A 10995-nucleotide genomic window follows, 5' to 3' on the forward strand; every position below is an offset into this window, starting at 1 on the left:
CTCTTATATTAAAAAGAGAAGAGCGTGAGTGCGAGTTCAACTCTTATATTAAAAAGAGAAGAGCGTGAGTGCGAGTTCAACTCTTATATTAAAAAGAGAAGAGCGTGAGTGCGAGAGAAGAGCGTGAGTGCGAGTTTAACTCTTATATTAAAAAGAGAAGAGCGTGAGTGCGAGTTCAACTCTTATATTAAAAAGAGAAGAGCGTGAGTGCGAGTTCAACTCTTATATTAAAAAGAGAAGAGCGTGAGTGCGAGTTCAACTCTTATATTAAAAAGAGAAGAGCGTGAGTGCGAGTTCAACTCTTATATTAAAAAGAGAAGAGCGTGAGTGCGAGTTCAACTCTTATATTAAAAAGAGAAGAGCGTGAGTGCGAGTTCAACTCTTATATTAAAAAGAGAAGAGCGTGAGTGCGAGTTCAACTCTTATATTAAAAAGAGAAGAGCGTGAGTGCGAGTTCAACTCTTATATTAAAAAGAGAAGAGCGTGAGTGCGAGTTCAACTCTTATATTAAAAAGAGAAGAGCGTGAGTGCGAGTTCAACTCTTATATTAAAAAGAGAAGAGCGTGAGTGCGAGTTCAACTCTTATATTAAAAAGAGAAGAGCGTGAGTGCGAGTTCAACTCTTATATTAAAAAGAGAAGAGCGTGAGTGCGAGTTCAACTCTTATATTAAAAAGAGAAGAGCGTGAGTGCGAGTTCAACTCTTATATTAAAAAGAGAAGAGCGTGAGTGCGAGTTCAACTCTTATATTAAAAAGAGAAGAGCGTGAGTGCGAGTTCAACTCTTATATTAAAAAGAGAAGAGCGTGAGTGCGAGTTCAACTCTTATATTAAAAAGAGAAGAGCGTGAGTGCGAGTTCAACTCTTATATTAAAAAGAGAAGAGCGTGAGTGCGAGTTCAACTCTTATATTAAAAAGAGAAGAGCGTGAGTGCGAGTTCAACTCTTATATTAAAAAGAGAAGAGCGTGAGTGCGAGTTCAACTCTTATATTAAAAAGAGAAGAGCGTGAGTGCGAGTTCAACTCTTATATTAAAAAGAGAAGAGCGTGAGTGCGAGTTCAACTCTTATATTAAAAAGAGAAGAGCGTGAGTGCGAGTTCAACTCTTATATTAAAAAGAGAAGAGCGTGAGTGCGAGTTCAACTCTTATATTAAAAAGAGAAGAGCGTGAGTGCGAGTTCAACTCTTATATTAAAAAGAGAAGAGCGTGAGTGCGAGTTCAACTCTTATATTAAAAAGAGAAGAGCGTGAGTGCGAGTTCAACTCTTATATTAAAAAGAGAAGAGCGTGAGTGCGAGTTCAACTCTTATATTAAAAAGAGAAGAGCGTGAGTGCGAGTTCAACTCTTATATTAAAAAGAGAAGAGCGTGAGTGCGAGTTTAACTCTTATATTAAAAAGAGAAGAGCGTGAGTGCGAGTTCAACTCTTATATTAAAAAGAGAAGAGCGTGAGTGCGAGTTCAACTCTTATATTAAAAAGAGAAGAGCGTGAGTGCGAGTTCAACTCTTATATTAAAAAGAGAAGAGCGTGAGTGCGAGTTCAACTCTTATATTAAAAAGAGAAGAGCGTGAGTGCGAGTTCAACTCTTATATTAAAAAGAGAAGAGCGTGAGTGCGAGTTCAACTCTTATATTAAAAAGAGAAGAGCGTGAGTGCGAGTTCAACTCTTATATTAAAAAGAGAAGAGCGTGAGTGCGAGTTCAACTCTTATATTAAAAAGAGAAGAGCGTGAGTGCGAGTTCAACTCTTATATTAAAAAGAGAAGAGCGTGAGTGCGAGTTCAACTCTTATATTAAAAAGAGAAGAGCGTGAGTGCGAGTTCAACTCTTATATTAAAAAGAGAAGAGCGTGAGTGCGAGTTCAACTCTTATATTAAAAAGAGAAGAGCGTGAGTGCGAGTTCAACTCTTATATTAAAAAGAGAAGAGCGTGAGTGCGAGTTCAACTCTTATATTAAAAAGAGAAGAGCGTGAGTGCGAGTTCAACTCTTATATTAAAAAGAGAAGAGCGTGAGTGCGAGTTCAACTCTTATATTAAAAAGAGAAGAGCGTGAGTGCGAGTTCAACTCTTATATTAAAAAGAGAAGAGCGTGAGTGCGAGTTCAACTCTTATATTAAAAAGAGAAGAGCGTGAGTGCGAGTTCAACTCTTATATTAAAAAGAGAAGAGCGTGAGTGCGAGTTCAACTCTTATATTAAAAAGAGAAGAGCGTGAGTGCGAGTTCAACTCTTATATTAAAAAGAGAAGAGCGTGAGTGCGAGTTCAACTCTTATATTAAAAAGAGAAGAGCGTGAGTGCGAGTTCAACTCTTATATTAAAAAGAGAAGAGCGTGAGTGCGAGTTCAACTCTTATATTAAAAAGAGAAGAGCGTGAGTGCGAGTTCAACTCTTATATTAAAAAGAGAAGAGCGTGAGTGCGAGTTCAACTCTTATATTAAAAAGAGAAGAGCGTGAGTGCGAGTTCAACTCTTATATTAAAAAGAGAAGAGCGTGAGTGCGAGTTCAACTCTTATATTAAAAAGAGAAGAGCGTGAGTGCGAGTTCAACTCTTATATTAAAAAGAGAAGAGCGTGAGTGCGAGTTCAACTCTTATATTAAAAAGAGAAGAGCGTGAGTGCGAGTTCAACTCTTATATTAAAAAGAGAAGAGCGTGAGTGCGAGTTCAACTCTTATATTAAAAAGAGAAGAGCGTGAGTGCGAGTTCAACTCTTATATTAAAAAGAGAAGAGCGTGAGTGCGAGTTCAACTCTTATATTAAAAAGAGAAGAGCGTGAGTGCGAGTTCAACTCTTATATTAAAAAGAGAAGAGCGTGAGTGCGAGTTCAACTCTTATATTAAAAAGAGAAGAGCGTGAGTGCGAGTTCAACTCTTATATTAAAAAGAGAAGAGCGTGAGTGCGAGTTCAACTCTTATATTAAAAAGAGAAGAGCGTGAGTGCGAGTTCAACTCTTATATTAAAAAGAGAAGAGCGTGAGTGCGAGTTCAACTCTTATATTAAAAAGAGAAGAGCGTGAGTGCGAGTTCAACTCTTATATTAAAAAGAGAAGAGCGTGAGTGCGAGTTCAACTCTTATATTAAAAAGAGAAGAGTACGAGCTCTGTTCTCTTTAATAAAAAAATGAGCGTGATCTCCGACCTCTGAGTCAGAGGTTGCCAGGTCGGACCGTCGGAGATGATAGCAGGTTTTTTTCTTTCTCTTACCACGGCCAACTCGCGCAATAGTGGCCAGCCCATTCGTTAAAGTTTCTATGTTAACCTACGAACAAAACTATCTCTCAGCGTCGAACACCCCTAGCGGAAAATTATTTTTAAAATAGTTTTTGCATTGAAGCCAATATAAAAACGAGCGTGACGCTGAACGCTGATAGTTTATAGCATGGTTTAAAGCGGGAAAATCCTTGTTCATGGAATTTCGGCGAATGGGCTCGCCGCTATTGCGCGAGTGTCAAATTTGGCTTTGTGGGAGACAGAGATAGAGAGAGACTTCATTCGCACAAGTCACGCCGCTCACGCGACCTTGCAAGTTGCAACTAGCACGTGGCAGCGGCGGGAACCTACATGAACGATTTATTTGAAAATCGGCGTTGAGAACTTGAGGCAACGTGCCCTCGAGGAGGTCAGGACTATTTCAGCCAGCCAATCTCTACTGAGTCCACTCCAGCCTGCGTAAGATTCATTATCAATAATTTACTAAATCATATGAATGAGTTTTTTTACTTTAACACTTGATTAAAAAAATACGCTAGTTTTAACCATTTCAGTATTAAAGTTTTTAACTTTGGTATATTAATTAAACCGTTGATAATGGTTAAATATGGTCCAAAGCCTCGTGTGGAATTGTGGATAAGTATAACACTATAACCAAACATTAGTTTAGTTAACATTTCTTATGTTTTTAAATATAGTTATGATCATCTCTGTTCTTGCAGTATTCTTTTTAATATGTGATAAAATTTTGTGATAAAAATCGTTCAAATCTCTAACACGGTTATTTATTTATCACTACCAGTGGTGCCAGCAAAGTAACCAGCTGTTGTTAAAAAAAGAGGGAGCGAGCGCGAGCTTCTGCCAAATAAAAGAGACAAGCGCGAGAGCGAGCTCCAACGTCTGACTCTGAAAATTGGTTTTTGCCCATCTCTGAGACCAATAAAATATATTTAACACGAAGAAATTCTTAGTAACAAAATTTCTCGATCGGGTTAACCATAATCACGTTACAATGTGTCTTTGATAACGATAGTAGTTAGTGTAGGGAGCTGCTAGCTCGCGTGGCATGAAGGGCTTGCCACAACCCTCCTACGCATTGTAACCCGGCCCCCTGGATTAAAGGCTTTAAAAGTCCCTTGGTCTCTTAACCCCAATAAATTGCTTGTTTATCGAGAATGTACTAGCGCGGTTAGATCTTTTGGGGGTACGAAAATATTCCATTTCACTTCTTTTCCGATATGGACACTGTAGTACAAACATCGACCATTAACGCTATCCTTAAACGACCATCAAACATTATCGCCGTAGTGATATAATTATTACAATTTTCTTCTTAGATTTTTTCGGTATTTTGAAAATATTTCTACGTCAAAGTTGTTATATTTTATTTGCGTATATGTTTTTTTTGCATTTGGATAGTACAAAAGGTTTAATTAGTGTACAAATTTAATGTATATTTCTATTAATTTCTTTGTTTTCTAGATAAATGACCAAGCAATGGGTTTTTCCACTATTCAACTTGTAAAATGAAGTCGCCAACTATTGGGAATCAACCTTTACTTGCAGTTTTGATCACGAGACGGTTTAATCTTAAAGACGTAGAACTGTTATCTCGGAGAGACAGCCAATAGAATTTGAGGGTTAGTTGTTGTTTTGATCACGTGCTGGATTAATCTCGAGAGGGCACAAACTAGCTTATTATCTTGCCACGCGCCATTTTGGTTCCGGATACTGTTCTGTGAAGACGTGGGGCTGCTCTATCTCGCCGCTCGACTGTATATATTTTAACCGCAAAGGCTTAAGGAGTTCCAACCATAAAAAAGTAAGTTATTATTCGATATTTTTTATGTATTTTAAACTATATTTTTAGAAATTTAATAGTGTATATTGAAAAATTTAGGCCTAACTATTTAAAATGTGTTGGAATTACTGGGTTAAGAATGCTTTTAGGTTGCTATTATTTTTTGTAGTATGTCATGCAATATTTTACAAATTTTTAAAAGAATTTGCACATTGAAATAAGCTTACATTGAACCTCAACCTTCCTTGCTGTAAACCGTGGTTATTTAGTACCCATAAAGCGCAAAGACGAAATGCAGAAAGGGCCAGCTAAGATTCCAAAATCTGATTGTCATTCCCATTATTAAATTTCAAAATCAAAACCTAAAAGCAGAAAGAAAAGAATATCAAATATTTGCGTAGTAATTTGTGCCGAAGCTTAAAATTGGGAAAAAATTACAAATAAACCATTAAAATAGATGAACTGAAAGAATTGATTTAATATCAACTAATTTGCCAGATAAACTTAACGACGTTATAAATATCGGACCAGATATACCAACAAGAATAGCGTTAAGACGAGCTTGGAAGGAAGATCGTGAAGCTCAAATTTTGAAGTCTCAATTTTCGTTCTTGCTTGTTGCTTTGAGATTTTGGCACTCTAACTATTTTAGGCCTACCTCTTCCTCTATCAATGTTTATCTTTTCCTCTTTTACATATTTAAATCTGTTTTTTCTTCGTTCTTCCTGGGTCTACCACGTTTCTTGTTCTCCGTTTCTATTACTTTATTTCTAATTTGATGATCTAATTATATCATTATTTCCCCTTAAAAATTACGCTGACATCGAACTCCACAGATCAGCAAAAACCAGGCCTCGCGTTTCAGCCATTAGAATCCTAGCAGGCGCGAGTTGGTAACCGGAAGTCCAAACATTCACGTGAGTTCCTCCGCTCCCTTCCCTTTGCGCAGTCCCCTGGTCCATGATGGGTCCAGACTGGAGGAAGAGAACAGCGGCACAATTGAACTTTGTGCCTAGTAGAGTGTCGCCACCTATGTATGAATGTAATAACTTTATAAAATTTTTCGTAAAGGTTGTCCAAAATAGGAGTCGCTAAAACCCTACGAACCAGCGGATTTTCTGCCTCCCTTCGAACAATCAGCTCGTGCTAGAGGTCTCGTATTTACCTCTCCAGAATAAAATCCGACGCCGCCGCTGTTCACGTCGCCACGCTGGCTTTTCCCTTATTTTGGGCGCGCCGCCGCCGCCAACTGTGATTTTTTTCAGCTCGTCACGCCGCCGCCGACGTTTCTTCGGCGCGACGCCGTACTTTTCGCCTATTTTCTAAAAACTCCAAGGGCTCTTACTATAGTCATTATAATTATTTTTCAATTAATGATTTCTAGCAGAAATTCTATGAAAGAGTATAAACCCGTTTGTTATTCCGATTTCTATGTATAAACCCCAAATCTGGGATTTCTAGTATTGTTTCGGTTTGAGGAAAATTTTATACTTGTCACCTGGCATCACTGCACCAAGAACGTAGTAACGTACCGTCGTGGCGCGATACGATAGTGCCTTTTTACAAACCTTTATGTTTTTACTGTATTATATTTGTTTACATGGTTTGTGGGCCTTTTTAATGGTTTCGCTGTAGTGGTGGATACAGATAAACTCAAAGGGGCGCTAAATAACATTTTTAGATATGAGTGTGATGAAATAAAATCAAATCACATGCAAATCTTCTACGTCAAAGGGGGGGTGGCTCCCGCTAATGCATCCGCAACTGTTAAATTATCCTTACGCCGCCGCCGCTGGTTAAATTATCCTTACGCCGCCGCCGCTGGTTAATTTATCCTTACGCCGCTGAAGGTTCTAAAAATGAGACACGCCGCCGCTGATCATTTTTACATCGGCGCCGAACTCCACGGACGTAAGATGTATAGAAAGTTTTTAATTCAAATAAACAAGCTTTACAAAAAATTATGATAATCTTCAATAGATGCACTAGGAATTACTTTTTTTGAGATAATAAATCGATGAAATATAGGTTCAATACAATTTTCATCAATTAATTAATTAAGGGAAACATCATAAACTGTGGCAGTTTCTTCCGAAAGTAACGTTTTAAACTGATACAAGCTTAAATTAACCAGAGAGTACCATCCGTTAGTCATGACTATCCATGATTAGATAGTTTGACTTTATTAATTTGGTGAAACCATGAAACGCGAATTTTTATGGAACAAAGTTCGTGAACAATATTTATAGCAAAATCATGTTGTTTAGTTACGTCTAGCACTTTGTTTAAATATCTTTCGAAAGTCGCCACTTGCGAATCATTCGTGTAAATTTTGAAAAATTAACGGCAGTCGCCGCGCTGGAGAAATAAATCCTTAGACTGTTAGAGTACTCATTATTTAAACAACCTCTACAAATACCAAATATTTTGGATTTCATTTAAAAGCGATAGTTTTAGGTCGCAAATTATTGCTCTTACTATAATACTCAACATTGGCTCTCTGGCGACTTGACCATTTGGCTATTTCGACATTGCAGAGAGGTCTACGGGTAACCTCTCTGAAAGAGAAGTGGCAGAGAAAACTGGAAATCGGTCACTTCGTAGCGGTCGCAAAGACGCGCTAACTGCTCCTAATCCCGAAGAGCAGTATCGGTTAACCTATAAACAAGTCAGCCCAGCCGGAATATTACTTTCACATCGACGCAAAGTATCAAAGGTTAAATATTTAAGCTACCTTCGATGTCTTACGACGTGCAATAATAATCCAATATAATTAATTTACAAAGTCGAAAAATATTCCTATTATAAAATATCGAAAGAAATTATATAATTCAAACTTTCCGCCACTCGCCAATTATAATAATATTCTAGCATATCGAAAGAAATTGTCTAATTCAAACTTCCCGCCACCCGCCAATTATAATCCTATTCTAGCATATCGAAAGAAATTGTCTAAGTTGTTCGTCCGTCTTGGTTGATTTCCGCTAATATTTAATTTTAAATTTGTTTTAGGCTTTTGTTTAAGGAACACCAGTTAATAAAACCAAAAGAGCCTTTGATTCAGAGTGAAACTGGCAAAATGGGTAGCCGAAGAGAGAAGTTGCACAAGTGCTCAGAATGCGTCTACGCAACGAACAATAAGAGTTATCTCATTCTCCACAGAAGAACTCATACTGGCGAGAAACCCTTCCAGTGTAACCAGTGTAATTACGCATCTTCACGGAAAGGTGATTTGATTAACCACAGAAGAATTCACACGGACGAGAAACCCTTCCGGTGTAACCAGTGCAACTATGCATCTTCACGGAAGGGTGATTTGATTACCCACAGAAGAACTCACACGGACGAGAAACCTTACCAGTTTGACCAGTGTAACTATGCTTCTACAAATAGGGGTGCACTGATTAACCACAGAAGAACCCACTCGGGTGAAAAACCTTTCCAGTGTGACCAGTGTAACTACACATCTGCACAGTAGAATGCATTGATTTACCACATACGATCTCACACGGGTGAGAAACCCTTCCGGTGTAACCAGTGTAACTATGCATCTTCACGGAAGAACGATTTGATTACCCACAGAAGAACTCACACGGACGAGAAACCCTACCAGTGTGACCAGTGTAACTATGCTTCTACAAATAGGGGTGCACTGATTAACCACAGAAGAAACAACTCGGGTGAAAAACCTTTCCAGTGTGACCAGTGTAACTACGCATGTGTGTAGAGGGGTGCATTGATTTACCACATACGATCTCACACGGGTGAGAAACCCTTCCGGTGTAACCAGTGTAACTATGCATCTTCGCGAAAGTCGCATTTGATCAGTCACAAAAGGAGACCCAGGGCCCAGAAGCCCTTTGGATGTGCAAAGTGTGGATATCGGGCCAAAAATGATAAAAATTTACATTGCCACGAAAGAACACGTCACTCTCAGGGGGCAAAGGCCCATAAATGCCACACTTGCGACCGGAACTTCGCTACCAATAAAACCCTTCAAGCGCATTGTCGAAATCATGGTCCAACCAGAGTCCAAATAGCCGGTTCGAACAGTCACCACACAGATCCAGTGCGCCAATCACAGCCTCGTGAATTTGACCTCTCTGGTCGTCAAACGGGAGGTAGGTGTTGTTCGATTCAACTGCGACGTTTAACGACGGATCAGATTGCATCTTTCACTAAAAATCTCCACTGCGCCAACGCCGTGAAAGTGGAATTTGCCCAACCTGACGCAGACACCACAACCATCGAGAGAAACGGTGTTTGATTGTGTCAAAGTCGATGTCAGCTAGGTCAAACAAGAGCCTTTTTATGGCTTCATTGACCGAGTTCCGATTGCCACACTCGTAACGAGAGAAGAGTTGGAATATCTCCCAGTTGGGGACCATATCGAGGGTGGCCCAAGGAACCCAGACACCCCGATTAAGATCGATTTCCCTCGAAGTAGAATTTATTTCGATGAAAGACATGGATCATTTTAATTAATATTTTCATTTGTTCCTTACTAATTTGAGAGAGGTTGAGCATGGTTAAAACTTTTCATATAATTTTTTTCTTACACTTAACACAAGCAGTGAAATTATTTTGTATTTTTAGCAAATGCCTTGAGAAAGACTGATTTCGCCGACGTCTTAAGGGGGAAGAGTAAAGTAAAAGCTGAACGTTTCTGTTTTAACAATTACATAATTGAATTATGTTTTTCTTAATAGGCTGAACCTTCCTTTAGTGCTTAAAATAATTTTGATAATTCTAATATTAATAGTTAACGAGATATAAGGTCCTAACTAAAGTGTAGTTTGGGCGCTTGCCCAATTTGTTTAGCTCCGGGTGTCCGAATTAAAACGTAATAACTGAATTTTTTTAAAATTTAGAATCGTTAAAATTAATTTAATCACTAAACAATAGGCTTTTATACACATAAATATTAAATTTATAAGTTAAAATACAAAATTAAAAGAGTTCATCTCGAAATAGCGCGAAATTAGACAATGGCCACTGTAGTCTTCCCCCTTAAAAATTTGTATTTTGTATTTTTTGAAATGTCGTTATTCGTAAATTAAATTAGTTAAAATAAAAACACTTTCATTTTTTCTAATATATTATGCATGTAGATACACCCTCTTAGTTTATTTTGATTAAACATTATTTCTTATGGCAAAGTAAGTGGTATATACAGGTGTAACTCATCCAGGAATGGTTTTAGACAATAGTAAAGTTGGCAGTAGGTGTGATGATGGCGCTTTCCGCAGAAAACTAGATATCATGTTTAATTAGAAAATGATAAACTGTGCATCGCTACTTTGGCCAAAGTAAGCGTCAGCTTAATTTCTAAAGCTTTACAAGTATTTCACTAGATCTTGACCTCAAACGGTAACGGAGGTTTATATATAAAAGTCGCTATAAGATGGCGCAATTTTGGGACATTGAATAATTAAATATCTCCGTGTGGAGATCAGTATCTATCTATTAAGAGGCTAATACTTTCTCTTTGGCAAATTTTTCTTGTACTTTATCCTCTTGAGGCTCCACAAATTATTTTAAGGAGGCACTTTCTGGCAGGGTTGACTGTTTTAAATCAACTTGATTTCAATCATTTAATTATTGTAATCTTTTGATTTAAATTATTTTTCACTTTAGTGTTTTCAATAAAATAACATAAAAAAATCTCAGAATGTTGGAATTTCATCTATTCCTTTGTGCCTTTAACTGATTTCAGTGGACCCAGTTCACCTTTTTAAGTGAAGATATATTGGTTTGTTTAAAACTACACTTTTTTGAAAATTGAACATAGGACGCCTTCCCAAATAATGGGAAAGCGTCGAATAACCTAAACCAACAATGCAGTAGCAAATCTAGACTTTTGAAAATAGCAATCGTGTAAGCATTTAGCTCCTTCAGAAGTAGGCTCGAAACGTTTTGGGTAAAGTTTGGGTGGGGCCCTAAATGGAAAATTTTTTAGTCTTTTTTAATCGAAAGGGAAAGTTGTCGACCTTAT

The sequence above is a fragment of the Leiobunum rupestre genome, chromosome 1 (assembly GCF_980474605.1).
Source record: "Leiobunum rupestre chromosome 1, qqLeiRupe1.1.hap1, whole genome shotgun sequence".
In the NCBI taxonomy this organism is placed as follows: Eukaryota; Metazoa; Arthropoda; class Arachnida; order Opiliones; family Sclerosomatidae; genus Leiobunum; species Leiobunum rupestre.